Source organism: Sturnira hondurensis, unplaced genomic scaffold, assembly GCF_014824575.4.
Source record: "Sturnira hondurensis isolate 20B ecotype Veracruz unplaced genomic scaffold, ASM1482457v3 Scaffold0020489, whole genome shotgun sequence".
NCBI lineage: Eukaryota > Metazoa > Chordata > Mammalia > Chiroptera > Phyllostomidae > Sturnira > Sturnira hondurensis.
The window spans coordinates 1856322-1877041 of NW_028093120.1; the positions used below are offsets into that span (position 1 = coordinate 1856322).

Consider the following 20720-nt stretch of genomic DNA (forward strand, 5'->3'; position numbering starts at 1 on the left):
AACAATTATTTAGAGTAGTTTAATAGAACAGACCTACCAATATGTTTCATTTAATCACGTCTACAAGACTGTGCGCGAACTCCCAGGGACCATCCCACTGGCCTTAACATGATGTCTGGTATATTGCAGATGCTGTATACATGTTTCACTATTAAACATACCGTCAGTGTCTAGTACCTAGGATATTTCGGGTACTGCATTTGGAATACAAATATAAATAAATAAGACATGGTCACCCCTTCAAGAGGCTCAGGCTAAGTTTAACCCGGTTTTACCAGTTTGTGCTGACTTACACTCTGTGCCCGAGCACCAGGCTGGGGTAGACAGGCCAACATGTGCAGGTGTGTGACTCGTGCTGCTTAGGCTAGAGCCCACCGCACTCTCTGTGGTTCACAGCGTGAATTCACATGGCCAGCTGGATGACACCCCTTGCAAAAGCCCAAATGTCACTGCTCCCGAGGGGCCGCATTCTATTCTTCTCCTGGCTGATGGGTGAAGGCAGCCCTGCCATCAGAACCCCATTTTACCCCTTCCCCTCAGAGGTCAAAAATCTGCCTCCATCCTTCCACCCTTGACTTTCTTGTTCCCCCTTTTGAAACAGCTCCGATTTCTGATTTAGAGCAAAAACAGATGGACATTGACGTTTTGATCCCTAAAAGGTAACAGAGCTACATTTTGTTTTGGATCCTTTGGGTATTCTGTTCAGGTTTTCTATGTACATCCTCAACAGAAGATTTTTACACATTTAAGGAGAAACAAGATTTATTTACATGACTAAAGGAAAATTGATATTTTTAGTAGTAACAGTAACTTACATGAGCTTTCTGGTCCTAAAGGTCTAATTTGTGTTTTGATTGAATTAGTATTCATTACTGAGAGGTTAAGCAATGAAGTTTTTTATAGGTTACCCAGAAATAGTCGCCTCATCTTTCCAAAATGGCTTGTGAACACAGAAAACAATTTAGACCATTTAGCTTTATATGTCTTTAAAATTTGGCTTATTTCAGATGAATGGATAATTGTGGTGATCGGTGAGTATTAAAACCAGAGTAAAGTCAGTAGTTCTGCCAGAAAGCTTTTGTTATGGCAGGAAAACTGAAACTGCCAGCAGGCAAGAGCCATCAGGTACTCCGTTTCATTCTGTCCTCCTTAGACAGAGAGTAAAAGAATGCAGGTACTTTTTCTTGTTGCCTTGTGGTCACATTCACACACCGTCAGCTGTATAGGCCAGGCAACAAGGGCTGTCTCAGGTGTTCTGGAGCAACTCTGCAACCAAAACATTGTTTATTAAACACTTTGGAAACTCCTAGAAATAATGAAGGTATAAAAGGGAACACTGGGAAAACTTACAGTCTTAGAAAGAATTTTCTAGAACTTTAAGTTTGCTGAATAAAAGACAGACACGAATTATATAGATCATGAAGTGTTACAGGGATAAAAAAGGGGAGGGAAAGATCCCGAAAAAACCTGCCAACCTCCTGAAAAAACACAGTAAGATTGCACCACAACATTCTTCCGAGGTAACTTAAGGGAAGATGTTAACTCCACTGCTCTTCTGCTTTCACAAGAGATTTACTCTGCCCTCAATAAAAGGGGCTTGTTTTCCTGTAATTGCACCAGTTAGAGTTCTCTGTTGTCATCTGGAAATCTATGGCTTTGGGGGACTCTGAGCGTTGCTTTTTGTGGTGTGCTCTTTCTGCTGGAACACTATGCTGCAAAGGGTGTAATTTCAGTTTATTCACTGGTTCATCTTTTCAGCGCTCCCATCCCCCCCCCCCCCGAAAGATTACAGGGCAAATTCTGCCCACATTCAATAGAATGTTAAAGGTACTATTTAAAAGTCAGTGTTCAGTGCTGTTCTAGTGGTTCTTGGTTTATGCTCACAATTTCCCAAATTGGTTAGTAAATTGTGGTCACTTAATGCTATTGCTTCATTCTTAATTGGAGTTGGTTATAATCAAGTTTCAGCTAGCGGATATGCCACATACCAAATGCATCACAGATTATGCCAATCTACATCACTGGCTGAGGCTGCTGCCTCTTTTTATGTACACAGACAAAGCAGGTGTTTGGTAAGGGTGGGTCTTGGTACACTGGACAATACCTATCCCCTCACTGCTCTGTCTGCTAGGTGGTGATATTGCCTCAGGAGATGCCACTGTATTTAAAATAAGAGCAGTGCTGAAATCCACTTTATAGCATGGTGCTTAACTGCTGTCCCTTAAAACTGCCCAGCAGTATGTGCTTGGCTGCGAGTAAATCAATGGTGATCATAAAACACAACACATTCCAAAGCAGCTACAGGCAAACCTCGGAGACCGTGGGGGAGACACAACTGCAATAAAGCGAGTTGTAATCAGTTTCCTGGTAAAGGGTCTGCCTTCAATTTGTAAAAAAGACAACATCTATGAAGCACAATAAAATGAAGCATGATAAAACAAGGCATGCCTGTAATGTAAGGGCTTTGAACTTTGCCATTATCAAATAGAGAAGGTACTTTCACAATTACATATATTTTAAAGGTTGATATCCCGGTTGTATAAACAGATATCGTCATCACTAAATAGATGCCTCTCTGTTAAAGAGTCAACAAAGAACTTAAAAAAAAAGTCCTCACTTCCTCCCCAGGAAATGGTGTATGTTCAGAGAGGAAGTTGTCTTCCTGTTTTCTCCACATTAGCACTCTTGTAAGGTTTTTTCTAAGCTTCCAAACTCAGAGTCTTCATCACATGGAACAAGCTTGTCTTAACAACAAGCCAAATTTTAATTGCAGTAACTTTTTATAAAGAGATTTATTTCCCACAAATCATAAAAAGTATTATTAGCCTAATTTGTCATCTACTATCTTCTTAAATCCAATTTCTATCCTCACCCCCATCTCTATCTCATTCAATGTAGAGCGAGGGCACTGGATTCAACCTTCATCTATGGCAGTTATTTTGTCAAAATTCCTTGTAAAATACATCAACTCTTAGTTTCCCAGTTGCGAAAGAAACTTGACAGGGAACCTGCTTTTTATTATTTCAGTGTTTTGTGATACAAACCCAATGTGCCTGGCACCCAAGAACAAAATATAATTCAAGAACGTTTTGTACATTCTGCTCTAAAATTTTAGCATTTCAGCACTGATTTGTGGGGCTATTAAACAGAACCATTTGGAAACAAACAAAAGTCATTTTTCCCTTTCTTTGAGTTTTTGCAGTCAGTGAAGGAGCTTGTGTTTCATTTATTTCACCTGTTGAGACTTAAAGTAATAAAGTTTGAATAAACCCGAGACTTCAGGTAGGTCCAAATGAGATAAATTTTAAGTTTGGTAACTTTTCACTTTTTCTTTTACTCTTGCTCCAATGTTACCAGTTAATAATTAGTTATTAATTATCCTAGTCATCCACTGAGTCAACGTCTTTTCAAAATGTTGTCCATAAGACTCTCTAAATCCGAATCATCAAAGTGCTTGTTAACGTGCAGATTCCTGGGCCTCAGACCCATCCCACCAGACTCTTTGAGAGTAGCCCTAGGGTTCTGCATTTTGGCAGCTGACCGGTTTGATTACCCAGGGATGTGTAAAGGCACAAAGAACTACCTCTCCCAGGGGTATTTCTATGTTGACAGAGAGCAACCAAAGACTTGAAAACCTTTAAAACCCATAACCTTTCTTTCTTTTCTTTTCTTTTTTTTTTTAATGGCAGAGTCTTTGGGGACAAGAGAACGTTTTGTACGTCCCTCAAATCATAGAATGAATGCAGCTCCATCTTCATTTACTATACATAAATTAACTCTGAAGATCACATATCAAGGAAAAGTAATTTTTTTCTTTATTGGTTGCTTGTAACATACTGTGCTGAGCAGATATTCTGAAGGTAATTACCTGGCAAAGGGCATTATAAAATATTTAGGCTTTTTATTGTGATTCTTTTTAGTACATTCATACCTGAACAGTACTCACAGTACTCACAGAAACTCACTACTAAATATTTTTTAAATTACTCTTCAACAGAAAACTGTATTTCCCACATCCAGTAGCAGACCTCAGAATCTCACACTATGCTTAAATAATAAATTAGTACTCATTCCTGGTAATTTTCAATTTCAAAGAAATAGTTTTTTTTTACAATTCTACCTAAGAAGGAATTCCGGGTCCAGAAAATACATACAGGCATATTTTACAATAAATGCTCAAGATTTTGAGATCAAAGCAGACTTTAAAGAAACTGGCAGTATAGTTAACTAGTTAACTATACCTAACTTCAATGATTCTCAATGAATTTTGTTTCTCTTTTCTTCTTATTAACGACTACAGCATATATCAGATGCCTTATCATTTTAGACATGTCAAAACAGTTCATACAAATGTACCAAGTGACTTTTCAATTACTTACTAATTAGCATAGCATCAAAATGATTAAAAGACACTCCTTCATTGAACACAGAACAGTCGGTCAGACCTATGCTCAAAGATCTCTAAAACTGGTCTGTGGGGTCGGTCCTCCAATAAGACCCGTTTCATCCGTCCGTCAGCCGGAGGGGGAACAGGAACTGAGCCAAAGAGATGCTGGGAGGATTAAGTGATTCCTATTAAGTGCTTACCACAGCACCTAGCATATGATAGGTGACCAATAGATGTTATTGCAATTATTATTACTTATTGCAATTATTATTACTGTTTTCTTAGCTCTTTGCACCATATTAGACAACTGCATATCATGATACTTTTATAAAACCAACACATGAAAGTATCATTCAACTTCTAATACTACTTCACATTGTAATATATGTAAATATAATTGGTTCAATGAAATTTTGAAATTTTTTTGTTTCTTCCTTTTCTATGGCATCATATATTCAATACTTCCTCAAACTATGGTACTCTGACTTCATTCTATTCACTTATTGGAATACATTAGATTTATAGTCTTCAGCTATCTTTAGCTCTCTTGTAATAATTAGAAATTTGGGGTCAGATTAGCTTAAGTATAATAATTACTTTTAAAACAATTTAAATGAATTAATGTTAGATAAACTTTAGAGAGACCTAGAAGTTGCTTTAAGCCATTAGGTACACAAATATTGTTGAAATCCTAATTCTAAAATGTTAGTATCTTGATGTGATATCAAGACCATACATAAAAGCTCTTTTTGTTAGTTCATGGGGCATTAAGTGAATTATTTAGTAAGTGATTATCAATAATCGAATATTGCACTATGCAAATAGAATAAAAAACAAGACTGTGGGCCTTAATAATAATCATAAGTGCATTCATTCAATAAATATTGAATTCCTTTTGTGTGTGAGGCATTTTCCAATGTGACAGGGTCTTTGAAATAAAGAAGTTCTTCTCCAATTTGATGAGCTCAGTGCCCTGATATAGAGATATCACAATATAAAGTTATAAATAGAGTGCTGTGAATGCACGAAAGAAGGGACTTTGTCCTTCTTAAAGGCTAACTTGAGGGCGTTTAAAGGGAAGTTGTAAGAGAAGGGAAGATGAGAGGTACGGGCAGGGCCTTTAAGGAGAAAATCACCTCTGTCATTCAGGGCAAGCACTTGGGAGAGGGTGGCAAGTTTACTGTGATTGGAACATAACGGCCCACAGGCTACCTGGTGGAGAGGGTGGAAAGGTGTGGGAGTCCTAATCCTGGAAATTGTGAGTGTGTGTGGGTGTGTCTTTTGTAGAAAACGAGGATCTAGCGAAATCTTCCTAGTAGAAGTTCAATGAAGATAAATGTTGGTTTTGTAAATTATCTCTAGCAGAAGACAGAGAACAGATGAGACAGAGTGGAGAGAATCGGGCCACAGAAAAAGTTAGGCGGCTACTCTAACAACACATGAAGGGAAAAGATGAGGGCCGAGCTGGGACAACTGCATCAGTGATGGGAAACAGGCCCAGGAAATAGGCGTTTTAATATGAAACGAAAATGATCTGAAAACTGGATGGATGTGGAGCATGATCTTGGGTTGAGAATGACAGATTCATTAGCCTATAGGAGGAAGAAAGCGTGTGTGGGGGGTGTGAACTGGAGGAACGGCAAGCTCATTTTTGGACACACGTTGGTGTGCCTGTGCGATTCAGGCAGAGGTGTTCAAGGGGCACCTGGACCTGGAGGTTCAGAGACTCACTGTGAGAGATAATGGACTTAGGAGTCACTATCGGTAGATGGCAACTGAGGACACAAGCTTACATGTGATCATAAAAAGAGAAGACCAAGACCAAGGGCAGATCCCCAAGGATCTAACATTTGCCTGGGGAGAGGATCCAGCAAAGAGGGAACAATTGAAGCAGAATGAGGCAAGTTGCAATCTGGAAGTCAAAGCAGCGGAGGCTTTTAAAGAACCAGACATTGTCATCTTTTTATCGATCAGCAGCAGTGGGGTGAGTCTTGCCTCCCCAGAGACAAGGCCGCTAGCTAACAAGGAGTTAATTCGCTGTCACTCACCGCTCTTTCACAATCTCCAGAAATCCCAGCAGGAAGGAAATGGTTCCATGATAGAGATGGCAGAAGAGGGAAAGAAAGAAAGAACAGGAGGCTGAGATAACTCATGAATGAGTCATTAGCCAATAAACAAGAAAGAGTCAGCAATATGACAATTTCCCTTGAAATAAAGGAGCAGAAAGAGCTCTGAATTAAAAAGAAAACGTCTTCCTAAGAATTGAGGCAGCACCATAATTTCAGCAGTAGCTTTTGAATCCCTGCACGCCCATTCCTTGGAATAACTCAGTAAGTGTTTGTTGGTGAATCAATTTGGGTAAGACACTGCCAACTGGGGCCTCAGTTTCCTTATGTTATAACTACAGAATAGTCCCCTTGGTCCTCACAAGTAACCTATGTGGTAGGGACTGGCTTGGGCCCACTCTACAGATGAAGTAGCCAAGACGGAGTTTAGGAAATTTGCCCAGACAGGTGATAGGCAGCAAAGCTAAATTTCAAATTTGGGGCTTTCTGTTCACAAAGTCCATGCTTTGCTTCCCATTGGGACCCTCAGAACTTTCAAGGTATGTAAATATTTTTCATTTTATCTCTTTAAGTGGGAAGCTATGAAGGAAGCTGGATAGGCATTGCTATCTCCACAACAGGTACAGAAATGAAGGATTTTTTGCCTACAAATATATGCACAGTAATAGGGAGCCACAGAAGCCAGGTGTTCTGATTCTACTCGATTATATAGCCCTTTTAATGGTCACTAAATATATTACATGAACAAACATTAACTCTGAGACCAAAAGTAACATCTTGGAAAGAAACTACTGTTACCCTCAAACTGCATAAAATATTGTTCCTTCCTAGATATTATAGCAACATAGAAATAAATCACCTGAGATTCATTAAGAAGTGGAGATAGCAGTTTAAATATAGCCCTCTAAAAACTAGCAACTTTTCTCCCATCTTACCAGTTAATCTTCCTGGAAATAGGCTGATATTTACTCATCCCAAGAAAGTGTTGAATTGTATGGACTCCAAAAGATACCAAGGATAAGGTTTTAAGTTCCCCACCATTAGTCATCACATGGGAAGAGTGACGGAGCTCTGTACAGGCTTTTCCTACAGCAGTTGAACAACATTCAGTGGGTTTAAAGTAGGAAAAGTTGGTAAAGAATGCCATTTCCTCCTTAAAAGTGATCCATTCCACGGGTAGGATATGAAATACTTCGCCATCTCTAGACAACGGGATAAGATAGGCAAACAAGGCATTTGAGAGCTTTCCAGAGAAAAGTTAGACAAATAGATCAGGTTAAAGTGGACGCAGATGCCAACTTCTAATTATTTTCATTCCAATTATTTTCACTTGTGTGTGTGTGTGTAATATATATATATTTGTGAGTATATGTGTATATATTTGTGTATATATATAACTTAAGCCTTATTTGATTTATTATTGATGCTCAGAACTTCCTTCCTTCGAACCAGAAAAGGGTTTCCAACATAGGTCTTTGAGGCCATGCCCAAGTTATTCTAGTAATCTGATGCTGTGGATGTAACACATATTTTTCAGTTACGGATTCTAATTCCAGTACCTCCATTTCTAACTATCTAGATTCTAGACAAGTTACTGAAGTTTCCTGAGCTTCCTTCAGTTGTTGAAGAGCCTGTAACATGGAGAAAGAAGCCCTGACTTTTCAGGGTTCTTATGAGGATTAAATGTGATAAGGAATGTAAACTCTCTTGAATCATTAGTTCCCATTTTTCTCAATGGCTCCCAATTCCTTCTGTGAAAGCGTACAACAGGAGAGAGGTGTCGATGTTGGTAAGCTGTGAACTTAATTCCAAGACAGAAAGTTTAAATAACCAAGAAAACACGGGAAATTGGTGATGTAGTTATCTTCCTGATGAGAAATGCTCCTTGTCAAGTGGGACACACAATACCCTACTTCTCAGTCCTTGGCCAAAATTTCCATCTTGATTAGCAGTGGCTGGCGACCCACACTACCCTCTGAATGCAGCCACCCAGGGTGGGGCAAAAGCAGGTTTACAGTTTTAAGTACACAAAACTCAGGGTTTATTCTTGTATTATTATTTATTCCTTTTTGTATTATTCTCCATGCAAACAACTGTAAACCTCCTTTTGCCTCACCCTGCATTTTAGTAGCTGCCCCCTAGCTGATGTGGGCTGAAACTGTAAAAATTGCCTTTTCCACTCGGACCTGTGTGGCTCAGTTGGTTGGGTGTCATTCCACAAAGCAAAAGGTCGCTATTTTGATTCCTGGTCAGGGTTGCCGGTTCGGTCCTGTCAGGGGGGTGAATGAGAAGCAACCAGTCGATGTTTCTCTCTCACATCGCCGTCTCTCACCCACAATGATGTTTCTCACCCTCTCCTCCCCCCACTTCCCCTCTCTTTAAAATAAATAAATAAAATCTTTTTTAAAAGTTGCTTTTTCCTCCTTAAATTCTCAGTTCATCCATGTATACAAAAATGCCCCAAATATACAGGCTTGACTGCTCATGGAAACAGATTTTAAGCTCATGTTCACTTAGGAAGTCCAGGCTGAGGATTCAGAAAGAATCACGTGCCTTTTGAAGTCAGTTATGCATTTCATCCTCCAGCTGAGCTTGGCTCTAGTTGTCCTCTCACTTTCTTTGCTTCACCACACACTGAAAAGACCTGACCTATAAGACACGAGCCTCTGTGTGCTTCTCTCTCGTACGAGGAGCACAGGCAAGCTTCTTGAGGAATTGCTGCTTGTAGCTGAAGAAATCCTGAGTCATTTGTGTCATCAAGTGAATTGGCTGGTTATGTTGGTACAAAGTTGAAAAGGGGATGGGCTAGGATAGGGAGATTCCGGTGTAAAAATAAACACTTGAGGAGGAGGGTGTGCTCCTTGAAGTGCGGAAACAGGCTACTAGTTCCCCGGCATCACCATCCTCCCAAGTAACAAATCTTTTCTGAGGCCCTATTACCTCCTTGACACCAGCATATGACAGGGAACATTTTGGGTCACAGACTCTCTTCCACTTCCTGTTATTTTTCACTTGTCTGCTTTCTTCATGTTCTCAAAGGTCTTTACTACCATCAGCTGCTTCTGATCGAGACACTGCAGTCATCTCTTTGACAAACACACATTGTCATTCCCTCCTTAGGATGGGAAAATCCGAGGGAGGAAACGGTCAGTGGCTTGTTCCACGTGGTGTGAAGGCAGACCACCTCAAGGAGCCGTTCACTGACTAGCCCGCCGAGCCCTCCCGCCACCTGGACCAGCACCCGGCTCACGCCCACGCTTCTCCCTCCACACCTGCTGCGGAGCAGCGCCCAGATGCACCCATCGCCCCTCAGCTGCCTCAGCTTCTGCTCGCTGCTCCCTCCTTTTAGGCTGTTCTTCTAACCCTTGGGCTTTTTATCCTCATAATCATACGACATTTCCAAGTTTAGACATTGAAAAGCTGCAGTTCACGACAATAAAAGCAACAAAAATGCTTCTCTTGCTTTTAGTTTTAGGCCAAAAGGGACCCCCAAATACATTTCACAAAATTATAAAAGATGACTAGAAAAGCTGAGACAAGTACTGCATATTTTGAGGCAGAGTTACATACTCAATTTGCTGAAAAATATTTCATGTCATCTCTGCAGATGCATGTGCACACAGCCCGTGGGAACTCCACAAACAGTGACTACACAGGTTGTCACTGAGAGCTGAATTTCCTTTAGGCACGCGTCCACAACCAGAGAAAGTTGTAACACTGGCCACTGGGAGGTTCCCACTGTAATGAAGAATGGGAAGACTTTTAACCTATTCTCCAATGTAAACCCTCTACCCATACTAGGCCTTCTTTTAACAGTCCATGTCCTGACTTCTCTGTCCTGCACTGTGTGCTGGTGACCTGCCAGGAAGAGGAGGCCACTGCCTGCTCCCCTTCTGATCCCCCCACCTCAGCCACCTCAGATTTCACCTTCCTTGTGCAGCCTTCCCCAGCCCCTCCCACAGAACTTTCCTCTCCCTTTGCTGGGGGAAAACCTGCTACAGTTTCTGTTGCTGGTATCTCTACGTTTACAGCTTTGGAGCGTCGGCGTCTTTACACGTGTGTGTCGGGTGCCGCACCTGTCCTGCGACCTCAGGGAGCATCCAGGCCAGGGGCACGCTCCAGGTTACTCAGTCATTGAACAAAGGTGTATCGATCACCGGTATCACACTCTGTTCTGAGAACGAAAAGCAGAAACAGGCAGTCCCGGTCTAGGAAAGTGGAGCCCATGGAGAGAGGAAAGCAGAGAAATGGCTAATTGGAATCTGATGTTAATGCCTTTTTGTGGAACACGTATGTAGGGCTGGAGCACCACAGTGGAGGAGCACCCGACCCTGGCCGGAACATCCAGGAATAGAGGTCAGAGGGTGATTTCTGAAGTGAGAGTTTGGTTTTTTTTCTTTACTTCTTCTTTTCTTTTTTTACCCTCACCTGAGGACATTTTTTCATTGCTTTCTTAGAGAGAGGACGAAACAGAGAAACATCAATGTGACATTGATTGGTCACCTTCCGTATGCGCCTGAATCTGGGATCACACACACACCCGAACCTAAACCTACATACAACCTTTCGGTTATGGGGCAACACTCCAGCGAACTGGGCTACACCTGCCAGGCCCTGAATTGAGTTTTGAAGGATAAACAGAGGTTCATCCAGGAGACAAAGGGCAGGAAGCCTGCCAGGGCCGGCAGAACATGCAAAAAACCCTATCGCGTGAAGAGGCTATGCAGCGAAGTGATCAGAGAACTGCAGCCTGAGAGACCAGGGGATGTGAGAGTAAGGCAGCAGGGGAGTGGAATGAAGTCGGACCAACACATTCTATTTCCATGGGCGCATGAATGCACCCAACGCATTCACTTTGCTCAGTGCTCACTGCATGTTATACCACTGTGCCTATCAAAGTCTAACCAAAATTTGCTTCCGTCTTTTACAGCTTATCAATTTACACCTTAACGTCACAGAAATACTCCTTTTGATCCCAGGAAATTCAGTGAAAGACAGTGAGAATGTTCACTCTTAGCATTTACTAAAGTATTATGAAAGTGCAAATGCACTGCCCTTCTAAACAAAAAGCATCGTAGGAGGCTGTCACGCTAACTTCACACAGCACTAAAGGCTGCACTGCGGCGTTCCCCACCAGGGCATGGGAGGCAGACAGACTCTGAGAGACACCATGTTTCAAGCTGATGCTTCAATACAAAGAACACCATTCACTGGCAATGTATTCCAGCATCTTCCCTCACTGCTGTGTCTGTGCTCTGGCTTTTATGGCTTTCTCCCTGTTTTACAGACTCAACCTTTAAGTCCTCCTTTCTCTCTGAAGGTAAGAATATGCCAGGTCATAGATAATTGCAGGAGTGGGTGAAGGTGAATAATGGTTGGCACCTTTCCAGGTGATTACATAGCTGAGAACATGTCACCCTAATGGAGAGCTCTGTCTTTGGATAACCCCAGCCTGGTTCGGATACGTTGCAAACATGAGATTTTTACAGTGTAGCCACTCCATTAAGGCAGGCATCATTTTCTTCACTGCTCATTCTTAGAAATATTAACCCAGTGTAATTCAGCACTTGGTAAGCCTTTCACAGGGAGATTAAAACAATTTTAGTCATTATAAACTATCTAGGTTCAGCAGATGTCCTCAATCTCTGGGATTGTAACCTGACAAGATTTATGTTTAAATGTGACTTTAAGTCTTTTCCTCTTCAGGATTCCTTTTTGCCTTTCATGTTTTACCTTTTCTCTCAGACTACATTATTTCTCTTCAAAACAGTTTTCCTCATTTGATAATTACTGGCAAGGTAGACATTCAATAGGTATATACATTTGCTTTCTGCTTTGGGGGCACTTGCATTAATGTTGAGTTGTTTTGAAAAAATGCACTAGAAAAAATTTTGAGTGTGCCTCTTGAATTTTTCCACAGCGGTGTCAGTGACAGAAGGCAGCTGCAGCATTGGATTTAACTCGGTTTAAAGGCTGATATTTGACTCCAACTCTAAAAACAATCATCATTCTTACAATCTGAAGGCATGTGCCTCCTCAGTGAACCCCACTTAATTGTCATCTTTAATGGGGGCATTACTTGGAAACGCAGTTTTCAGCATGTCCTTTTTTTATCCTCAGGGTACGAGGCATGAAATGTATTTTTATCTTGATACAGAGCGAGTGACTTGCTTGGGTGAACCCTGGCTGTTATTAGAAGGTCAGAATTTCTTGAATGAATATGTAAGGTCTAAAAACACAGAGATTTTACATTGGCTCCACAGAATTATCTTGTGATGAAACTCTTTTCCTGCTCCATCGGTTTTATGTTAAAAATGGGTCACATTTCATGGGGTTTGTAGTACCGGTGATAATTTTTCTTTTCTTTCTTTTTCTTGTTTAAGCTGATTTGATGTTTTCAATCAGGGGAGTATTTATTTATGCCAGATCAATTTAAATATCAGAATTTTCCCTCTAATTCCTATCTTTCTGCAGTTGCCAGATAAAATACAGGAGCCCAGTTAAATTTGAATTTCAGATAAACAACAAATAAATTTTATAGTATAAGCATATCCCATTCAGTGTTTGGGACCTACTTGTACTAAAATATTACTTGCTGTTTATCTGAAATAAAAGTTTAACTGAGCTTCCTATATTTTATTTGCTAAATCTGGCAACCCTGTATCTGGGGGTAGTTGAATTTCGATTAGAATTATATTGTCCCCAAATTGCAGGTTTGCAAAATTCCCAAGGGCCATTCTTTTCATGGGTATGTGCAAAGTGGAGACTGTCTGCAGGCCATTCCCCCATGGAGCCATCTGGCTTGAGGTCTAATGGATCCAGACACTGGGGACTAACCAGTCCCTCCCTTAGAGAATGCGAAAAAGCTTAAAAGCAACAAAAGTAATGCCCTTCACATAGTGGGCACTCGCTGCATTTTTCTTGAAATCTTTAAGGTTTATTCGTACCAGTGAAAATGAGTAAGATGAAAAAGTATAACCTCTTAAACACGTTCCTGGCTAATCCTCACCCCTCAGTCTAAGCATTTCTGATCCTTCAGACCAGATGCAGGCTCCACCTCGCTCAAGAAGCATCCCCGCATCACCTCAGACAGGAGTCCTCCACCACCCCGTCGCTCCAGTGTCTACCAGTCATGCCATTCACTGGACATCTTACATATTCTGCTTAACATTTTAACCGACATTTCATTCACGAATTCCCTGAGGAAAAAAGTATATAGCAGTAGCATAGCACTGTGATTCAGAGCATGGACCGTGGAGTCAGACCAATTTTGGTTTTAAATGATGCTCTGCCTCTTACTAGCTTTGTAACGCTGGACACATGCATGATCGAAGTCCCAGAGTACTGTTTTTATCCCTGAGTAATAATACTGTTGTGGGTATTAACTGAGATAACATATGTGTAGTGTCAGGTCTTAGTGAACACCGAGTGGTGGGAGGCAGTTAACTATCGTCATTACATTATCATCTTTTTTGAATCCACTCTCTACTCGGTGTCCACTGCTTACGAGGCCCTGCATGGAATGAATGGACTGAAGAATCGGTGCCTTCAAATTCCCAGCTGCCCATGTAGTGGAAAGTGCTGCCCGGACACTGACTCTGCAGCTTCATTCTCTTCTTTCTCTGCTTCTCTGCTTCTCTGCACGCCTTTCAACCTCCACATTCCAGCCACTCCATTGTACTCTGTTGGGTATCATGTGAGAAGCAGGAAAACTCTAACTGCCAAAGAGGTTTGTTTCCTCCGTGGCACCGCGTGGGGAGCCCTCCTGGGACTGCAGCCACCACACACTTCCTGCCTCACTCATTATTGACTATTTGCTGCCTCTGTACTTTTCTCTCAGTCATCAGTGAGGAAGTTGCATAACTTAACAACTAAATGGAAGCTTCTTTCCTGCGTCTGAAGTCATATATGTTATTTTTCCTTATTGTAACTTCTTTTAAAAAGTGCCAGGGAAAGTGCTCTTCTAAATATAAAATGATTTTTTTTTTGGCACCCTGGAACACGTGTGAGATTGGGTTTTCAATGTTTTATTTCCAGTTATACTATCATCAGAGTACCTTGCAAAACAGTATGGTTTTCTTAATATGAAGACATGTTGTAAAACAAAAGAAAAGTTTCAAGTACATTCTCTGACTTCTCTACTGGCTCTTTCAAGAAAGTAAATCCAATTAAATTAAAAAAAAAAAGTAAATTCAAATTCCTTTACATAAAAAATGAAAAATGTTGGGTCATTCATTCATCCTCAGCATATTTGCAAAACTAATCTCTTAGAAAGTTCCTTAGAAGGTTTTCTTGAAAGGGACCTTCCAAGAGATTAGTTTATAATAAATTCATTTTTGTATCAAGACTCAGCAAGTACCCAATAAACACTTGTTTAGTCAATGAATGAACAAGTATTTACCCAACAAGTGTTTATTGAGCAGTTAGAGATGCATTGCCGTAAAATACGTTTGTAATACAGTGTTACTATACGTTGGTCACTAGTAAATAGTGATTTCTGCACAGCACTGTCTATAATGCAGCCACCCAGCAAGCCAGTGACATAGGCCATGGGAGTCTGGGGAGAGAGTTCATGGTCTCCTATTAGATTCACAACAACTGACCTTGCCACTCCGTGGTCGCCCACAGAGAACAACAGCTCCCATGTTCCTGCCTATTTTATTTTTTGTTGATTAATAACTTTAAAGTCATTCCAAACCCACCAAGGCTCAGAGATAGCCTTGGGCCTTTCCTTCTCTAGGGTTCGAGTTGGCCGCATGAGCAAAACCCCAGTCCTGCAGCCTCCAGGCTGACCCATCTGTTCCGAATCCCCTTGTCATTTGGGAACAGTGCAACCCTGTGGGGGCCAGGCTGGACTGGAGGTTAGAGACCCCACCTTTAAAATTATTACTCTGAAAAAAGCGGGAAATATTGTTTCAATTATAAGGATAAAATATGGACAGCCAGGAACCACTTGAGAAGTTGCATAGCAGTTGTCTTTAACCACAAAACCAAAAATCACTCTTTGGCTGTTTGCTTCTGCACAGGATAGGGAAGATCTGGGGGCAGTTCAGACAAGTTTTTTTTTTTTTTTAGTACTGTTCTCTGGTGCTGAATTTGCTCTTGAAGGTTTCCAAAGTCTCAGTACCTCAGTGTAAACACAAATCAGCCGAGTATTGTCACATTGGCAGCTGTGCATGGAGCAGGTCTCTTGTACAGCAGTAGTGAGTGAAGTGTCCAGAGCTGCTTTTCAGGTGTTTCCATTCTTGACTGGTTTTCATTCCCTATTTCCAATACATCATTCCCTTGTGTTTCACCTCATTTCCTCCTGGTTTCCGACTCTACTTTGTCACATATTTACTTGGATCCTTGTAATCTTTTGTTTTCTCCTGGTAGAATCTGGTGACTTTATGAAAACTAGGCTATTTCACAATGGGAAGTATTTGCAGGTAAAGACTTCGTGCTGGCAGCTTCTCCCTCCGACACCAGCCCTCACCCACTAAGCCACCCTGAGGGGTCCTTCGACTCTTACAAATTGTGGAGACCTCAATCATAAGTGATGCTCAGGAGCAGCACCAGCCTTGGAGCCTGGGCCTCGCACTTTAGGGAGCTGCAAGGGTCACAAACACACACAAAATGCATTTAGAGGCCACGTGGTCCCTTGGAATTCAGCGCTCAGTGCTGCACAACCCCACAAACCACCCTAAACATCCAACCGCTGTGTGAGGAGCGCTATCCAGGCTCCAGTGGGGTGATTCCTCTCATGTCTTGCCTTGTGTCTTGGGAGACAGAACTGGCTTCATCCTGAGGGTGGGAAGCTGTCTTCTGGAGGTCAGGGGACATGTCTCTGGAGGGTGGGGCTTTGGGGGCAGCAGAAGCACTTAGGTTAAGAAACAGACACAACTTGTCAAGCCTTTCCTGTCAGCATGAAATACAAAGGATAATGAGGCATCATTTCCCAGGAGTGGCGAGCTTCCGTTTGCTGCTTCTTTTCGTGTTTGAATTCCTGGTTCCCAGGGGTTTCGCGCTGTGGCAGGAGAACATCTTGTAATATTAAGCAGCATTACTCTTTCTATCACTCTTCAATATGTGTGGAGCTACAAGTGACCTGTGTCATAGCAATCCTTTAGATCAACCATGAAGGCAAGAATTGTTAATAGTTTTGTGTTTACCAAAATCTTTAATACGATTTTACCCTTGTTGGTGTAGCTCAGTGGATTGAGCTCGGGCTGTGAACCAAAGGGTCACCAGTTTGATTCCTAGTCAGGGCACATGTCTGGGTTGCAGGCCAGGTCCCCAGTGCAGGCCATGTGAGAGGCAACCACACACTGATGTTTCTCTCCCTCTCTTTCTCCTTCCCTTCCACCTCTCTAAATAAATAAAAAAATCTTTTTACAAATTTTTCACAAGCTTTCATTAAACTTCCAAAAACAATTTTCAGCTTCATTTGAATCATTTAAATTTTACATTCATTAATTATACTTTGAAGTTTACCTTTTATTTTATAGAAAATTGATGATTTTAGAAAAGAACCTTTGAGAACAAAAAAATTAATTTTTATTTTTTCATGTTTATATATACTTTACACTTCTGATGAATATGTATTCAAACTGTGTACACTTTGATAAAATTACATTTTACTTTTAATGTTAGAATCTAAAATTTGAATCATTATGGTCAATAGAAGACAAGTTATATGAAAATCTTTGTTATGACATCAAAATCAGGATTTTGTAGAAATGAAGGTGATAATATCTATTTTATGAATTAATAATGAAAAATTGTATATAAATTAATTTTATTGTTTATGGAAACATTACCAACCCAACCACAGAATATGCAGATGTGCACAGTAATAACTAAACTCAGTCATGGGATACTTTGCTGACTTTTAGATGTAACAATCACGGCTTCCTATGTATTTCCAATTGTGTTATTACGCACATATGTTTGTCAATGCAGGAGGACAGAGAGTATTTGATGTAACTATTAGCCTGACTTAAAACTTTTTAATAGACGTATGGTGTGCAGGCCTCCATTTCTCTTGTCCTGAGCCCAGAAAATATTAGGGGGCAGATCTGCTGAGGTACTCTCCTTTTTTGGAAGCTCAGAATAGCACTGTTACTTTGAACTATTCTCTCGTGTTGATTGGTTTCAGTCAATAGGCCGGGATCCCCCCACTCTGCCCCCACCCCCGCGCCCCCCCCCGCGCCCCCCCCCCCGCGCCCCCGCCCCCACCGTGGCGCATGCTCTCAGTAGGTGATCTGGTTTATGGAGAGGAACAGAAGAGCACGAAACGAGAACACTCAATCCTTTGGGCCCTAATCAGCTTCTTATAGTATTTTTTGATGAGCTATAGGTATTTTTCAATATCCTTCACTTTTTAATTCATAATACAGGAAAGAGTTACACATGTAAGTTAAAAGCATGAATCTTTGTACTGTGACAACCCTAGATTTTATTGCAATTTCAGCGCTCACTAGAAGGGTGATTTAGTTCAACTATTTAAGCCTCAGTTGCTTGATCAGTAAAACGTGGATGAAAATATCTACACCCATAAGGTGCACTGAGGACCGAGGATAATATATGCAAAGTGCATTATAGATAGTAAGTATTGAATAAATAACAATAATCATCATTTTCCCACGTTTAATTCTTAAAGTATCAGTCTGATCATTTATCCAATAATCCCCCCATTCGAAACCCTTTGGTAGCTCTCCATCGCCCAGAGTGTATCTTTTTACGGCATCCACCTACTCCCATTCTTCCTCCCAGTCTTAAATTCCAACCTCCCTCCCACTTCAGACTATTCTCCCAGGAGATATATCCTTTCCTACCTCTGTGTCTTTACTATGGGTACAGTCTCTGTGCTGGCAATTCCCCCTATTCGGTGGGCCTCTATCTGCCAAGACTAGTTCAAGTGGCACTTCTTTCAAGATCTTCTTTTTTTCCAATTCCAATAAACTCTTTTCTCCTGGTGTTCCCACTGCACTTTCTATGTAGTTCTATTAGAAAGCTCATTACAGTGAACCTGGTATTGAAATCAAGTTGTGTGTGTGTGTGTGTCCAGCATCTCTGCTCCGCCATCAGCTTCTTGGGGGTAGATTGCACCCGCCCCCCTTTGCACAGATGCCTGTCCCATTCCCACAGTGTGTGGCACAGTCCTCGGTACAGAGGGGATGCTCTTACTTGTTTTCAAGTTTGAATTTGTTGGAATCTACTTCAGAAAAATAAAAAGACAATAAGTAAAGCAAAATAAAATAAAATAAAACAAAGGCCATTATTTGGATTCTTCTAGTACCACTAAATCTCGCTCTCATGATTTTGTGACTTTTTTGGTTGCTTTTTCTAAAATGGCATTACTTATATTTTAAAAGTCTGCTAATTTCCAGGAAAAGCACTTTGTCTGAAAGCACTTCTTATTGACAAATTGAACAAACATCGGGATATATTGTAGCACTTAAAAATGCAATTTATGTTAATATATTGGAAGGATTTCAATACTTAGGTATTTTAGTGGTTTTGAATGTCCACAGATTCTTTGATATTCCTTCCCTCCAAGGCAGGATCTAGTTACCCTCCTCCTGAATGTAGGTTTGGCTCAGTACTCACTCCCACTCCAAAAAATAGAATAGAGCAGAAGTGACAGCATGTACCTCGGGAACCTAGATGAGAAAAGTGATCTCTTTTGAGTCGGTTTCTATGGAGGAAGCCAGCTGCCATGTCATGAGGACAATCAAGCTGCCCTATGGAGAGGTCCCCATGGTGAGGTGTCCCACCATCAGCTACCTGAGTGACCTTGGAAATAGGTCCTCCAAGCCTACCCCGGCTCTCAGATGGCTGCAGCCCCAGCAGTGGGCTGGTCTGAAACCTCAGGAGAGACCCTGAGTCAGAGCTCTCCAGCGAATGAGCGCCCAGATTCCTGACTTTCAGAGATGGTGAGATAATGAAAGCTAGTTGTTTTAAGCTGCTAAATTTTGAGGTAATTCATTACATCATTCAGAACAGTTAACTATAAGATATTATACAAATATAAGCATTCTCATTGTAGATATTTGTAGTTTTAAATCTATAATTACTAATTTCTGAAAGTTGCAAGAAAACTTGAGGTGATTATCAAAAGTCATGACCTGAAACCTACCTCTGGCTAACTGCGGTGGGCAGGACAGTCCCTCATTTGGTCAATTAGGTATTTCATGAATACATATTAGATTGTCTGCTATCAGCCAATCACTGTTCCAGGTCCTAGAGATAGCTCGATAAATAAGGTAGGGCACAGGGTTCCCCACCATCTTACCCACCACAGACAATAAAAGGACTGATGTTAGTCTGAGGAGTCCTACCTAATTGGGTAAAGTTTTTTAAAGAATTATTCTGTATAGTGGTGAAAAAATATGAGCAGAATTCAAGTCTCTGGGCTGATCATGATTCGAACAGGTAGGGTTCCAAACCAGGCCAGGTCTGACCAGCAGCATCAGGCTTAAACCACAGTCTCCGTTGTCTCAGCATGTGTGACAACTGGACTTCTGTGAAATGGTCGTCTGCCTACAGTCTACCACACGTAAGCACCAGCTCTGTCAATAACGCTGTCCTCGGGGATGAAGGGCAGTGACATCAATGGCAAGAAAAATATTCCATTAGTAAAACATCCTCTAATTAATACTAATCTCTTCCCTGGAAAAGCTGCTTCAGAAGAAAGATTTCCCCCCACATGCCCAACTGACGAGCATTAATTTGGAAACTTTTCCATTTCGTTTTAAGAAATTTTAAAAAGTTTCACTTAGCAAAAATTAAAAATGAATCTATTTCCTAGCTCATGTGATATATACAGAGAAGATTTTTTGCAGCAATGTCAATTCTTAATTGAGCATATCAGTTCAAAGCAACTATATTCAGTTTTTCCGAATGTAGAATAATGTAAATGAAATTATGTAAATGTGGAATGTAAATGAAATTACATTGACTAGTTCGCTATCCCTCTTTCCCTTTGTCATAAAACGCATTTTAACGGCCTATTTGTATGTCATCTTAGAGACTGTAATGCATCAATGACAGATGTGGCTCTTGTTCCTCTTAAACCTTGAAAGCCAAGTCAGATAAAATTAGTGGGAAACAAATAAAAAATGCATAAAGAACAGTGAGCGTGTCTTCCTATCAATTCATTTGGGAAATAGTAAGAAGTTTTAGGTTCATAAGTTTGAGGAATATAAAACACAATAAAAGTGACAAACTGGCTGTGTACATTATCTGTTGATAAGTATTCACAGAACCAGCTCTCTCCAGCCCCC

At 40.9% G+C, this 20720-nt stretch overlaps 1 protein-coding gene and 1 long non-coding RNA gene across 4 annotated transcripts in view; one reads left to right on the forward strand and one right to left on the reverse strand.

Annotated features, from left to right (window-relative positions):
- The window catches only part of MAML2 (mastermind like transcriptional coactivator 2), a 354759-nt gene that overhangs the window by 228251 nt on the left and 105788 nt on the right, over positions 1 to 20720 (reverse strand). The gene's annotated exons all lie outside the window — the stretch shown is intronic.
- Positions 1998 to 17561, forward strand: LOC118975672 (uncharacterized). Its single transcript, XR_005064109.1, has 3 exons — positions 1998 to 2450; positions 10651 to 10653; positions 17549 to 17561. It is a non-coding gene; the product is annotated as an uncharacterized LOC118975672 (long non-coding RNA).